This window comes from Mobula hypostoma, chromosome 9 (assembly GCF_963921235.1).
Source record: "Mobula hypostoma chromosome 9, sMobHyp1.1, whole genome shotgun sequence".
Taxonomy (NCBI): Eukaryota; Metazoa; Chordata; class Chondrichthyes; order Myliobatiformes; family Myliobatidae; genus Mobula; species Mobula hypostoma.
This window is the reverse complement of record NC_086105.1, coordinates 79,549,469-79,564,923: the sequence shown is the minus strand read 5'-3', so window position 1 is coordinate 79,564,923 and position 15,455 is coordinate 79,549,469. Positions and strand designations below refer to the sequence as shown.

Genomic DNA, 15,455 nt, shown 5'->3' with positions numbered 1-15,455 from the left:
AACCCGTCCTGGGACGCCATCTGGGCCCGTCGCCTTCCTTGGATTTATCCTCAGGAAGGCCCTTCTAACGTCCTTCTCGGTGATGATGAATCTCGATGCCACCAGGTCCAGTTCATCCGGAGGGAGCGGGACGCTTCTCTTCTGTTCTAATCTTGCGTAGAATACGTTAAGTTCGTCAGGAGAAGAAGCACCACAGTTATGGATATTCCCAGCCTTTTCTTTGCGCCCAGTGATCTCATTTAGACCCTGCCATAGTCTACTGGCATCCCTTTGGTTAGCCTGAGCTTCCAACTTGGCTCAATGTTGCCTCTTGTCACCCTTACTGGTTTTCTGGAATTCACGTCTGGATTCCGTGTAGCGACTGGTATCCCCGGACCTAAAAGCCGTAGCTCTAGCCTTTAAAAGGGGCTTGACCTCATAATTCATCCAAGGTTTCCGGTTAGGGAATACCCGGATCGTCTCACGAGACGCACAGTCCTCCGTGCATTTCCAAATAAAGTCCGTGACGAGCTGAGACATACTCATCGAGGTTAACTGCTGAGTCCTTGAATACTAACCAGTCCACTGATTCAAAGCAGTTACGGAGGACCTCATCCGTTTCCCCCATCCAATGCGACACTACTTTTGACACCGTGACCTCCGGCTTCAGTTTCTGTTTGTAAGCCGGGAGGAGGAGTACGGCCTGATGGTCCGATTTTCCGAAGTGAGGTCGTGGGACAGAACGGTAGGCATCCTTGACTGCTGTGTAGCAGTGGTCAAGTATATCCGGGCCTCTAGTGGGGCAGGAGACATGTTGGTATAACTTTGGCAGCACCTTTCTGAGGTTGGCCTGGTTAAAGTCCCCGGCTGTAATGAGCAAAGCCTCCGGATATCTGGTCTCAAGTTCACTGATGTTGGCATACAGTATGTTCAGAGCACACTCCATGTCCGCCTGGGGGGGGAATGTAGACCGCTGTCAGTATGACCGAGGTGAATTCCCATGGCAGATAGTAGGGGCGACACTTCACCGACAGATGTTCCAGGTCCGGGCTGCAGGAGCTTGTCAGTGCCACTGTGTCCGAGCACCACACAGTGTTGATCAGTAGGCAGACACCACCACCCCCTGTCTTGCCCGAAGACGCCATGCAGTCCATCGATGGATTGAAAATCCCTCCGGTCGGATGGCACAGTCGGGAGTGGCAGGGGAGAGCCAGGTCTTGGTGAAACAGAATACACAGCAGTTCTGCATCTCCCTGCAGTCGGTGAGTCTCCCTTTAAGATCATCCACCTTGTTCTATATGGCTTGCACATTAGCTAGTAAGATGGTGGGCATAGGGACCCTGAAGCCCCTCAGCTTCAATCTGAACAGCAGCCCAGCTCTTTTCCCATGCTTCCTCGATAAGTAGTGCATCTTTCCAGGGTTCCATCGATGCAGTGTGTTGTTGTCAGCTCTTTGAGGTAGGTGGACGCGTCCTGCGGGAATTGATCGGTGGGTCGCGTCGTCAGACACTCCAGGTTGGGCCGAGTAATGGGGGAAGCTCCTCTGCCACTTCCAACTGCTGGGGGCCCGGGCTGTCGATTGGGTCGGGCCCCGAAGCCGGCACTTAATCCCAGAGGGCCGGGCTCCTTGCTGAAACAAGCCCTTAAGCCGACTCACAGTTGCGGAGGCCTCCACTCCAGTCAAGCCTCAGGCTTGATTTCCGAGGTCGGTGGCGGAGGCCTCACTTCCGGCAGCTGTGGATGGCCACCAACGGGGCTCTACGGTGGTCGCTCCAGGGAAGCGTCTGGGGCACCTTGAGTTCTCCGCTGTCATTTCTCTGTGGTCGCCTGCTCCGGAGAGGTGCTGGTCGGAATGGGCCGTGTCTCCAAGTGCTCCGGCACGGTAGCAGACCGCAGGCCTCCGGGAGTATGGTGGGCCTCGTTGGTCAGGTCCAGGTGCGGTCCGGAGTTTAAGAAGCAGTTCTGGTGCGGTGGTCTCCAGCTGGGTCAGTAGCTTCGCCAGGGTGTTGTTGATCTTTATCTTTCTAAATTTGAGGTTTAGAAGGGTTTCTCAGGTATAGGATAGTGGAGAGGGCAGTTGCTCGGGAGAGCACGCGCGAAGTCGCCAGTTACCGACGCCATCTTTCTTTCTGCATCTTGAAAGCATCTGCGAAGGGGACGAATGGAAGACGGCCTTCAACACTGCCTCAGGCCAATAAGAGTATCTGGTCCTGCCATTCGGTCTCACCAATGTCCCCGATGTCTTTGAAGCCCTGGTAAGTGACATTCTCAGGGACATGCTGAACCAATTTGTTTTTGTGTATCTTGACATTTTGATTTTTTTCTAAGACCCTTGCTGAACACATAGGTCATGTCTGCAGAGTTCTCCAGTGCCTTCTGGAGAACCAGCTTTTTGTGAAGGCTGAGGAATGAGAGTTTCATCACAATATCATCTCCTTCCTTGACCAACTAAAGGTCAATGCGGTGGTTGAATGGCCCAACCTTTGACTCGTCAGGAGTTGCAACGCTTCTTGGGCTTTGCTAACTTCGCTCGCCGCTTCATCAGAAATTACAATACACTGACTGCACCACTCACTGCTCTCACCTCATCTGCTGTCAGATTCTCCTGGTCCCCTGCTGCTGAAAAAGCATTCTCTGACCTGAAGGAACATTTCACCTCTGCCCCCATCCTGATTCAACCCAACACCGACTGGCAGTTCTTTGTGGAGGTGGATGCGTCTGACATTGGTGTAAGAGCTGTTCTCTCTCAGCCCTCGGCCAAGGATGAGAAAGTACACCCTTGCGCCTCCTCACTCCCACGGAGCGGAATTACGATGTCGGAAACCAAGCGCTGCTGGCTGTGAAGCTAGCTCTGAAGGAGCGGAGGCATTAGCTGGAGGGAGCAAAAGTGCCATTCTTAGTCTGGACTGATCACAAGAATCTGGAATATATCTGTGCTGCGAAGCATCTCAACTCCCATCAAACTCATTGGTCCTGTTTTCCTCAAGGTTCAATTTTACTCTGTCCTTTCCCCCCACCCCTAGTTCCAAGAATGGAAATCCTTATTCCCTCTCCGAAAGATTTCCTTCCTCTGAGACCCCTGAGGTCCCTGATGTCATCCTCCCTGCTCATTGTCTCGTGGGTGCAGCGCAATGGGACATTGAATCCATTGTGCAAGCTGCTCAACAGAGCGAGGCAGCCCCTAGTCAATACCCCACTAACCGTGTTTATGTTCCCAGCTCTGTCCACTCACAGGTATTGCAGTGGGGTCATTCTTCCCAGTTATCCTGTCTCCCTGGAACCACGTGTACTCAGGCCTTCATCAGCCGGCGGCTCTGGTAGCCCTCCATGGGAGATGACATCCGCAACTTTGTCTCAGCCTGCTCGATCTGTGCTCAAGACAAGAACTCTAACTGGTCACCCACTGATCTGTTACATCCCCTGTCTATCCCCAAGAGACCTTGGTCCCACATTGCCCTGGATTTTGTCACCGGTCTTCCCCCATCAGACGGTAACACCACCATTCTCACAGTAGTTGATCGTTTCTCCAAGTCTGTACACTTCATACCTTTACCTAAACTCCTCTGCCAAAGAAACAGCCAAATTACTAGTACTGCATGTTTTTAAATTACATGGTTTACCTGTAGATGTTGTGTCAGACAGGGGCTCTCATTTTACATCCAACTTCTGGAGGGCATTCTGTAATCTTCTAGGTGCATCTGAGTCTGTCTTCAGGATTCCACCCGCAAACCAATGACCAGACCAAATGGGCCAACCAACAGCTAGAGACTGTATTGCAGAACCCGTCCACGTAGAGTCAGCAGCTCCCCTGGGCCGACACCATAAACTCTCATCCGTCCTCATCCACTGGTCTGTCCCCTCGAGTGCTGCCTTGGCTATCAACCTCCACTGTTTCCCGCCCAGGAGGAGGAGGTTGGCGTTCCATCTGCCGAGGCATTCATCCGCCGTTGTCAGTGGATCTGGAGCGCACTGGCTCTGCCCTTCTCTGTGCCTCTGCTAGGATCAAGTGTCAAGCTGACCGCCATCGCTCCGAGGCCCCATGTTACCGCCAGGGACAGCATGTGTGGTTTTCAACCCGAGACCTGCCCCTCAAGGTGGATTCCCACAAGCTCGCCCCCCCCGCTTCATTGGCCCCTTTCCCATTCCTAAAGTCATCAGCCCTGCTGCCGTCCGTCTCAAGCTCCCCTCCACTCTCCATTGCACTCATCCCACCTTCCATGTGTCCACACCAAGCCTTTCATGAGCCGCCCCCTGTGTCCTGTCCCCAGACTTCCGCTCCCCCTCGGCTCATCGATGGGGCAGAGGCCTTCACGGTGTGTTAACTGCTGGAGGTTCGTCGCCAGGCCCGTGGCCTCCAGTACCTTGTGGACTGGGAGGGCTACGGTCTTGAGGAGAGGTGCTGGGTCCCCACTCAGAACATCCTGGACCCCTCTCTCATCAGGGACTTTCATCACCATCACCCAGTTCTACCTGCCGTGACACCAGGAGGCATCTGTAGACGGCAGGTTACTGTCAGTATCTCCAGTTGAACTGTCTTTTTGTGTGTTTTCCCCCTAGCTGTCAGTCTGTGGTTTTGTATTGCCATGTGCTCCCATCCCCACTCCTGCTCTACATCGGCCCCTGTATTACTGAGTACTTCGTCTCTCATCTGCTTCTCATTATTACCTGCATTGCTGCCACCTGTGTCTCATTGTGCTCCACCTATCATCTGTCTCTCTGTTTATTACTCAGTGTATTTCAGTCCTGTGTTTTCACTTGTTTGTTGCCAGATTGTGCCAACTGGATGCCAACTGCCATAAAACAAGATACAGACAGACAGATTGTGCCAGTGAATTTTCCTGAGCCTTTCCAGCATTCGTATCTGAAATCTGTCTACCTGAACATCAACTCTGACTGTTTCCCGATTCTGGATTTTTGGATTTCTCTGGATGTTTTGATCTCTGCCTGAACTTTGATGCCGACTTTGTTTGCACCTCAGGATTTGTTACTCAATTAATATTACTGTGTGCACAGTACTGGGTCTGCAGTTGGATCCCTGCTCCAGCATCCCTGACAGTGAGAAGGTACAGGAGCCGCAAGACCCATTTTCAAAACTTTAGGAACAGCTTCTTCCTCTCCAGCAGATTTCTGTATAGTCCATGAAACCCAGGAACTCAACCTCACTGTTTGCTCTCTTTTCACACTACTTAATATTGCTTATTGTAACTTCTTATGTATTGTACTGATGTTGCAAAACAATGAATTTCACAACAAATGTCAGAGATAATGAACCTAATTCTGATTCAACTCTGGTACCACACAGGACAGCTAGTAAAAAAATTTGAACTCCCCCACATTAGAAAATAACAATTCTCATTCTTGCTTGAAGGAGGTAAGTTTCAAAGAGCTTCTGAAAGAAAGAAATTCAGAGCTTATTTAGGAGACCAGAAAACGTCTGCCAATGGTAAGGAAATTAATACTAGAAATGCTTAGGATGCTAGGTTTGGAGAAATGCAGTTATTTCAAATGGTTGCAAAGTTGGAGCAGATAACAAGGAAATGATAGGATTTCAATTTTAAGTCATTCCTTGCTTAGTCAAGGATAACAAGCAGAGGAGTGGTGGTGTACAGGACAAGCAAACCCTTGTCTTAAAGGAGCTCATGGACGTTGAGTGGAACTGCTGCATTTCAGGAATTTTGGCTCTGACAGCTAAGAGCCAAATCATCAGCCTAGAGCCATGGAAGCATAGTGGTTAGCACGACACTATTACACCTTGGTACATCAGAGTTCAGACCCACTGTCCTCTCCAAAGAGTCTGGACTTGCTCCCCGTACAATTCATGGGCTTCCTTCAGGTGCTCCGGTTTCCTCCCACAGTCCAAAGACGTACCAGTTAGTAGGGTAATTAGTCATTCTACATTGTCCCATGATTAGGTTAGTGTTAAATCGGGTTGCTGAACAACGTGGCTCTAATGCCAGAGGGCCTACTCTGTGTCTGGAAAATATAAATAAAGAAAATAAGGAAGGTTACACAACCCTCCTTCCGTGTACTCCAGGATCCAGAATCTACAATTACAATAGTGTAGTGGTTAGTGTGATACTATCCAGAGTTCGGAGTTCAATTCTGGCATTAATCTGTAAGGAGTCTCTTTACGTCCTCTCCATGAGCTCTGGTTTCCTTCCACACTCCAAAGACATACTAGTTAGGATAATTGGTCATTGAAAATTGTCCCGTGAGAAGGTTAGAATCTATCAGAGTTGTGGGGTTGCTACAGCAGTGTGCCCTGAAAGGCCTGTTCTATGCTCCATCACTAAATAAAAAAACTGACAAAATAAATAGATAGATAAATATATAAAGAAAGTTATCTGCTAATTCATTTCAAACAAAGTTTTGCAAAACATTGTAGTGATTGATGGGGACACATTGATCTCCAAAGATGTCAATTACTTTGGTCCAGTTTGTGCTGGCAGTGGCACAAGTCAGTGCTGAACATAAATGAACTCTCACTGTTGGTCCAAGACTTACTGAGTAGTAGATGCTACTATATCTCAGAGGTCATCTCCCATATTATTTCATCATTGAACTCTACGTGAAGCACTAGGATAAGTTCATAGATGCCATTGTGGATTCTTGGCCTGGACACTGGAAAGTATTTCAGTTTAGTCTACATATTTCAGTGATCAAGGATCAACGATTAAGGATCAAATTTATTTGCCATATTTGCACATTTACATGTATTAGGAATTTGCTGTGGTGTATTGGCATGAAATGGAACAAAAACCACAATTACATACAAAATAAATTTGGAGATTAAAGTACAGATATTGAATAAAAAGTGCATAAATACTTAAAGATCATGTCTTTAAAATATAAACAACATTCTAAAAAGTAGTCTGAAGTGTTTACTGTGCAGTGACAAAAGTAACAGATAGAGGAGGTGGGGGTAGCTATCAAGAGTGGTTGAGGAAGAAGCTTTTATGATGACTTGGTTTTTGTTTTAATAGTCCTATACTGTACTGCTTTATAGAAGGGATTTTTTTTGCTTTGATATTTAAATATTAAAAGCAATTTTGATAAAAAATTATTATATTTAATCTTTTAAATGCTTCATTTAATTAGATAATTTGTTTTAGATTTCTCTCAATATCAGAAAGATTCAACAATTGTTAAAAAGCTGAGCCACTTTAACAAGGATCAAGCACATTTCGATGATAAAGGCTCAGATGCAGACCGTTGAAAGGTGAGTTAATACCAGGGCTGTACCTCACACCTCGCTAGCACTTCCCAAGTGTAGTGTATTGATGAAAATAAGTGTAGGTGCGGTATGAGTAGGTGAACAGGGAGTATTGGTAGCTAGTCTAACTGGCAGGAGTAATCCAGCCCCTAACAATGGTGGGAAACAGCACTGTGTCTGCAGCTGGCTGTATCTTTATACACTTCATGGATGACATGTTTGTATAAATCAGGAAGAGACCACAGAAACAAATCTGCTGGGGTTAAGGAGCTGTTGATGTGTCAGTGAGCATAGAACTGAGTGTAGTATAAGCCCTTTTGGCCCATGATGTTGTGCCAACCTTCTAAACTACTTTAAGATCAGTCTGACCCTTCCCTCTTACATAGGCTCCATTTTTCTATCATCCATAAAAGAGGATACCAAGTCTTTTTTTCAAATATATGAAGAGTAAAAGAAAGGCAAGAGTGGATATTGGACTACTGGAAAATGATGTTGGAGAGGTAGTAATGGGGAACAAAGAAATTGCAGACGAAGTAATTAAGTCGTCTGTGTCAGTCTTCACTGTGGAAGACAAGCAGTATGCCAGAAATTGGAGAGTTGTCCGGATGCAGAAATGAGTGTAGTTGTTCTTGCTAAGGAGACAGAGTGTGGTTGTTATTACTAAGGAGACAGAGTGCGGTTGTTATTACTAAGGAGACAGAGTGCGGTTGTTATTACTAAGGAGACAGAGTGCGGTTGTTATTACTAAGGAGACAGAGTGCGGTTGTTATTACTAAGGAGACAGAGTGCGGTTGTTATTACTAAGGAGACAGAGTGTGGTTGATATTACTAAGGAGACAGAGTGTGGTTGTTATTACTAAGGAGACAGAGTGTGGTTGTTATTACTAAGGAGATGTTGCTTGTGAAGCTGACAGGTCTGAAAGTAGATAAGTCACCTGGACCAGATTGACTTAGAGCATTCTGAATAATTTTAAGCCCCTTATATAAAAAAGGATGTGCTGACATTGGAGAAGATTCAAAGGAAGTTCACAAAAATGATTCTGCAAATGAAAAGCTTGTCATATGAGGAGCGTTTGATGGCTCTGGCCTGTACTCACTGGAATTTAGATGAATGAGAGGAGATCTCATTGAAAGCTATCGAATTTTGAAAGGCCTCGAAAGAGTGGATGTGGATATGATGTTTCTTACAATAGGAGAGTCTAGGACCAGAGGGCATAAACTCAGAATAGAGGAACATCCATTTAGAACAGTTTGAGGAATTTCTTTAGCCAGAGGGTGGTGAATCTGAGAACTTTGTTGTCATTGATGGCTGTGAAGGCCTGGTTGTTGGGTGTATTTAAGGCTAAGCTTGATAGGTTCTTGATGAGTCAGGGATTAAAAGTTATGGGGAGAAGGCAGGAGATTGGGGCTGAGAGGTAAATGGATCAGCCATGATGAAATGGCACAGCAAACTTGCTGGGCTGAATGGCCTAATTCTGCTTCTATGTCTTATGCTCTTATGATTTGATGGACTACATGTCAGGGTTGTGAAAGAGGTAGCTGAAGAGATTGTGGAGACATTAGTCCAGACCTTTCAAGAATCTATCGATTCTAGAATAGTTCTGGGGGACTGGAAAATTGCAGATGTCACTCCTCCCTTTATGAAGGGAGTGAGGTGCTTGGTTTTGTAACTCCAGAAACTAATTGAAAGATAAACACAGGAGCCAAGATATTAGTCTACTTAGTTATTTTTCCTTTTCCTTTTGTGAGGCACATACATATGTCACTCTCACACATATATATAGTCATGATGAATTATGTCAAGAAAGAAACCTTAATCAAACAATATATTTACAATATTATTCAAATATTGAATAATATTCAAGTAAAGTCAAGTCAATTCAAAATCAATTCAAAACATTTAATACACAACAGGAGGCTGAAGAAACAAAATTATAAGCCATTTAGCCTTACTTCAGAGGTTTGGAAGATGTTAGAATCCATTATTAAGGAGGAGGGTTCAGGATATTGGAGGCACATGATAAAATAGTCCAAAGTCAACATGGTTTCCTGAAGGGAAAATATTGTCTGACGAATCTGTTGGAATTGAGGAAATAACAGGCAGGATAGACAGAGGAGAGTTAGTGGATATTATTTACTTGGATTTTCTGAAGACCTTGGACAAGGTGCCACACATAAAGCTGCTTGACAAGAACCATGGTGCCAGCAGGGATGGAAGATTGTAGGAGGCAAAGAGTGGGAATAGAGGGAACCTTTTCCTTTAGGCTGCCTGTGTTTAGTGGTATTCCACAGGTATCAATGTTGGGACTGCTTCTTTTCACATTATATATCAATGATTTGGATGACATAATTGATGGATTTGTGGACAAGTTTGCAGATGATACAAAGATAGATGTCAAGGGGCAGAAGTAAGTGCTGTTGCTTTTACTAAGGAGAAGGAGCTTGAGAAGCTGAAAGGTCCAAAGGTAGATAAGTCACCTGGACCAGATGGACTTGGAGCATTGTGAACAGTTTTGGGCCCTTATCTAAGAAAGGATGTGCTGACACTGGAGAGCTTTCAAAGAAGGTTGACAGAAATGATTCTGGGAATAAAAGGCTGAGCATATGAGAAGCATTTGATTGCTCTAGGCCTGTACTCACTGGAACTCAGATGAATGTGGGGGATCTCATTGAAACCTATTAAATGTTGAAAGGCCAAGATAGAGTGGATGAACATAGAAATCTACAGCACATTACAGGCCCTTCGGCCCACAATGTTTTGCCAACCATGTAACCTACTTTAGAAACTGCCGAGAATTTTCCTAGAGCATAGCCATCTATTTTTCTAACCTCCACATACCCATCTACGAGGCTCTTAAAAGACTCTATTGTATCCGCTTCCACCACCACCGCCGGAGTGCATTCCATGCACCCATCACTCTCAGTGAGAAAAACTTACCCCTGACATCCCCTCAGTACCTATTTCCAAACATCTTAAAACTATACTCCTTCCTGTTAGCCATTTCAGTCCTGGGAAAAAGTCTCTGGATATCCACAAAATCAATGCCCCTTATCATCCTATACACCTTTTCAGGTCACCTTTAATCTTCTGTTGCTCCAAGGAGAAAAGGCCAAGTTCACTCAACTTATTCTCATAAGTTATGCCCTCCAATCCTGGCACAATCCTTATAAATCTCCTCTGCATGCTCTCTATAGTATTCACATCCTTCCTGTAGTGAGGTGACCAGAGTACTCCAAGTGGGGCCTGACCAAGGTCTTATATAGCTGTAATATTACCTCAGGGCTCTTGAACTCAATGCCACAGTTGATGAATGCCAACACACCAAACACCTTCTTAACAACACTGTCAACCTGCACAGCAGCTTTGAGTGTCCTATCGACACAGACACCAAGATCTCGCGGATCCTCCACACTGCCAAGAGTCTTACCATTTATATTATATTCTTCATATTTGACCTACCAAAATGAACCACTTTTTACTTATCTTGGGTTGAAGTCCATCTGCCCCTTCTCAGCCCAGTTCTGCATCCTATCGATGTCCTGCTGTAATCTCTGACAGACCTCCACACAATCCACAGCACCCCCAACTTCGGAAAAACTTACTAACCCACCCTTCTACTTCTTCATCCAGGTTATTTATAAAAATCACAAAGAGGAGGGATCCCAGAACAGATCCCTGCAGAACACCACTGGTCACCGATCCCCATACTGAATATGAACCATCTACACCACTCTTTGCCTTCTGTGGGCAAGCCAATTCTGGATCCACAAAGTAAGGTCTCCTTGGATACCATGCCTCCTTACTTTCTGAATGAGATTTGCATGGGAAACCTTATGAAATGCCTTACTGAAATCCATATACACTACATCTACTGCTCTACCTTCATCAGTGTGTTTTGTTACATCCTGAAAGAATTCACTCAGGCTCGTAAGCCATGACCTACCCTTGATAAAGCCATGCTGACTATTCCTAATCTTATTATGCCTCTCCAAATGCTCATAAATCCTGCCTCTCATGATCTTCTCCAACAACTTGCCCACCACTGAAGTCAGACTCACATGAGGCTAGGATCAGACGGCACAGCTTCAGAGTAGAAGGACGTCCATTTAAAACAGTGACGAGGAGGAATTAGTCTGGCCCAAGGGCCTGTTGCTGTTCTGTCGCATTCTATGTGCCATAGTACTGTGCATAAGTGTTAGGCACACATATATCGATAGGGTTCCTAAGAATTCTGTCAATGTGGAGCCGAGAGTGAGTTTGTAATTCTGGTTGGAGCAAAGGATGTTTGGAATGGTGAGGGTGGAGCACCATGGGAGGGAAGTGAGACAGGTGTCAGAGAAGGAGTGCCAAGGACGGGGATGGGGAAGGTGCAGACACACCCACCCCTGAGACATCAGGCAAGATCATTTGATTCAAAACAATTGCTTTATTGATCATTAAAGAGTGTCTCTCTGCTGCTTCCCACTCCATCCTCTCTCCCTTCCCCTCTTCCCAACCATGAATCCCCTCTCACTGTCCCCTTCCCATTCTCAATCCACAACAGAAACCCAAATCAGAATCAGCCTTGTCATCATTCACAAATGTCATGAAATTTGATTTTTTTTGCAGAAGTATAGTGCAATATGTAAAATTATTACAGTACTGTGCAAAGGTCTGAGGGTATCCAATCTATATACTGTATATGTGCCAAAGACTTTTGCACAGTACTGAATGAGAAGGATTAAAGTGTTTTTCTTTGTGGCCATTGCCCGATTCAAATTTGTCATGGAAATGCTGAAGTTATACTTTATGGGAAGGAGCATCATACACGTGCTGTCCCTTAGGTAGAATTATACAGTTTATCCCATTCCCCACTCTTCCCCCTCAGCACTGTAAAATTCACTCCCCTTCAAACATTTATCCAATTCTCAGTTGAGTCCACGTCTGCTAATTTCAGCAATGCATTCCAGGTCACAGCTGTGAAAATAAAGCCGACCACTCATGGTGCCTCTGTTTTTTGTCAATCACCTTGTGTCTACCTCATCTGACTGATAATGCTTCAACTATTGGAAGCCCATGTGTGATGAGAGCTTTCCTGAATATTCTCCTCTTGGTCACTTTGCTGTCTGTGATATGAGACAGACGGTGATGTTGGTGTAATCAAATCATGTACTAAGAAAGAAGTTTCTACAAAAGCCACCAAGGCCACCAGTAAAGTATGAAACAAGTAGGGAATATTACTACTGGGCACCAAGATTGTGCAAACCCTGAGATTGACATCAACCTTTCCTGTTCAAAAACATTTTTGATTTTGAACTTATTCCCTGTTAATCGCCTACTCTGCAATCATGAATCCAATAACCCATTGTACAATTCACCCTGGTATGAAAGGATGTGACCCTGGCACAGGATCAGACAAATGTTCCAGAGGTTGGAATCTCAGCCAGCTCTGTCATGGCTATGAACCTCTCCACCATCGAAGAAATCCTCAAAAGGCGATGCCTTGAGAAGGAAGTATCCATTGTTAAGGACCCCCACCACTCAGGACATACCCCCTTCTCAGAGAGGAGGTACAGGAGCCTGAAGTCACACACTCAACACTTTAGAACAGCTTCTTCCCTTCTGCCATTAGATTCTTGAATGGTTCATGAGCTCATGAACACTATTTTCCTCCCTTTTTTGCATTACATATTTTTTTAATTGTAATGCATTGTAATTTTTATATGCCTTGCACTGTATTACTGCTGCTAAACAACAAAGTTCGTGACATATGTCAGAGACAATAATAAACCTTTTTCCTGATTCCTAATTCAAATGGAAGCCCTGGTTTTGGCTGAATTTAACCGTTGGTCACGTCACAGTGCAGGCAGCTTCACCATAACAAACCCTGTTGCAAGAACTGAGTTCAGGACAGCTCAGCACTGACTCTACAGTAAGTGAATCACATCCAATTGGAGTTTGTCACCCACATTTTTGAAGGAAGCCATCGAGATTAACTGCACCCATTTCCATCAATGGAAGTCCCTCAGGTCGCTTACATCAGTAACACTATTGCAATTTCTGGTCTAAATTGAAACAGAATGGATAAAGATATTTTTAATTAAAATTGCAAATGCCAGAATGTGTTTGTTTTATTTATTGGATTTTCTTTAGATGCTCACAATGAAGAGATTTCCTTTTTAATTCTCAACACGAGCTTTAATGTGAATGAAATAATGGGCACCTTTGTTTGATGTATTGTCTTGTTCCTTGTGTAAAGAGACAGGAGTAATTCTCAGTTAGAATCTCTTCTTACTTCCACTGTCAGTTCCCTCACCTTTTCTCAGATTCAGATTTAGATTCACTTATTTATCACAAGTACATCAAAGCATACCATAAAACATGTCATTTGGATTAGCAACCAGCACATGCAAGGATTTGTTCAGGCCAGCCTACAAGTGTCACCACACATTCTGGTGTCAACATTGCATGTCCTCAATGATCAGCAGAACGACACAGAACACAAAAAATCAGAACATACCAAACGACAAAGTGGAACAAGCCACACCGCACCCACACACATACGTAGTTCTCCCACTCCAGGCCAGGTTGTCTTTGGCCTCCAGCTTCCAGTGAACTCATGGATTTGCAAGCCATTGAGCCTTTGACTTCTCCAATGGATTTGCAGACTCAGGGTTCTGTCCAACGAGCCTTGACCTTTCGGCTTCCAATCAGCATCCAGGCTTTGAACTGGACCTGAATTTCCCTTCAGCCTTTGACCTTTAATCTTAGTGGAGGCACCAATTCTGCATCATTATCCCTTAAGGCTATTTCACTGCGAGTCTGTACTCACCAATTCTCACTCCATTCTCAGTGTTTTAAACCATGAGTTTAATTTTTCAGGAGGACAGGTGGGCACTAAATTGCAGTAGGAATTTAAAGTGTGTTTTTTAATTTCATGGCGCGCCTAGTGGAAATCAGTTCGCATCACAGAGAGTGAATTAAACACAAGACATTTTTATGTAAGTAACTCAACCTTTAGAACAAAGATGAAAAGGAATTTATTTAGCCAGGGGGTTGTGAACTGTGGAATTCTTTGCCACAGGCAGCTGTAAAGGCTAAAACATTGGGTGTAATTAAAGCTGAAATTGATTGGTTCTTGATTAGTCAGGACATCACAGGTTATGGGGAGAAGGCAGGAGAATGGGGTTGAGAGGGATAATAAATTAGCCATGATAGAGCAGACATGATTGGCCGAATGGCCTAATTCTGCTCCTATGGCTGATGGTCTTATGTGCTTATGTCAGTCTCACTCATTAAATCCTTCGGCAAAGTTATGTGTGATTTAATATTATATTCAAACAAATCCAAATCTGATACTGTCACCTTTACAAGTGGTGAGCAGTTAACATAGCTTTCCACCAGTTGAAGAAAAAATCAAAGATAAAGATAAAGATTAACTTTATTTTTCGCACCTACATTGAAACAAATAGTGAAATTCATAATATCCAGAAGGCGAAGCGTAGTGATGATGGTGCTGAACGGCGACTCTGTTGCTTGCATCTTCGGAAACAGCTCTATTTCCATCTTTAACATCTCTGTTTTTCCCTTTCAGGGTTCTTTTGAAGAGGCTGACCTGGAGTTACATGCTAACTACAGTTCGTTGCGGGAATGGGACCTGCTCTCGGGTTTCACAACCGACCGTTCAGCATGTTCGGCATGACAAGGGCTCGGCTTTGGAAGCCTAGGATCTCAGGGCTCTGGAGGTGGGTGGATCAAGGTTTCGGTGTCACAACAGGAGACCCATTTGTTGCCAGGGGAGTTGAAACATCTACGGCTCTGTGCCCAGAGACTCGTGATCTTTGGGCACAGAGCTCGAAAAAAAGGGACGTGGCAGACTTTTACCATCATAACCAGTGAGTTGTTTGTCATCTCTCCCATCTCGCTGTGAAAATCTCTTTCTCCTTTGTTAGGGAGAGAGAGCCTGTGGTATGTTGAATACTGGGTGAACAATGTAGTCTTTGGAGTACTGCAAGTCTGTGTCTTTGCTGTTGCCTTGCTCATGCTTAAGTGCTTGGTGGCGGGTGCTGATGCTTTTTTTTGCCAGTGGGGGGAGGGGGGTATTGTTGCTTGCTGCCGCTTATGTGCCGGAGGGGGGAGCTGGTGGGGGGGGACTTTGGGATTCCAACATTTGACTGTCGTTCATTCTTCAGAGGTACTCCTCTGTTTTTGTGGATGGTGGCGAAGAAAAAGCATTTCAGAATATATACTGTATACATTTCTCTGACATTAAATTTTACCTTT

The 15,455-nt window shown here is 44.9% G+C and overlaps 1 long non-coding RNA gene across 1 annotated transcript in view; it reads left to right on the top strand.

Moving 5' to 3' along the window:
• The window catches only part of LOC134351285 (uncharacterized), a 367,287-nt gene extending 352,329 nt beyond the window's left edge, over positions 1-14,958 (top strand). The window contains exons 3-4 of the long non-coding RNA XR_010019117.1: positions 7,092-7,198; positions 14,767-14,958. This is a non-coding gene — a long non-coding RNA (uncharacterized LOC134351285). The remainder of the gene's footprint in view (positions 1-7,091; positions 7,199-14,766) is intronic.
• The last annotated feature ends 497 nt before the right edge of the window (positions 14,959-15,455 follow it).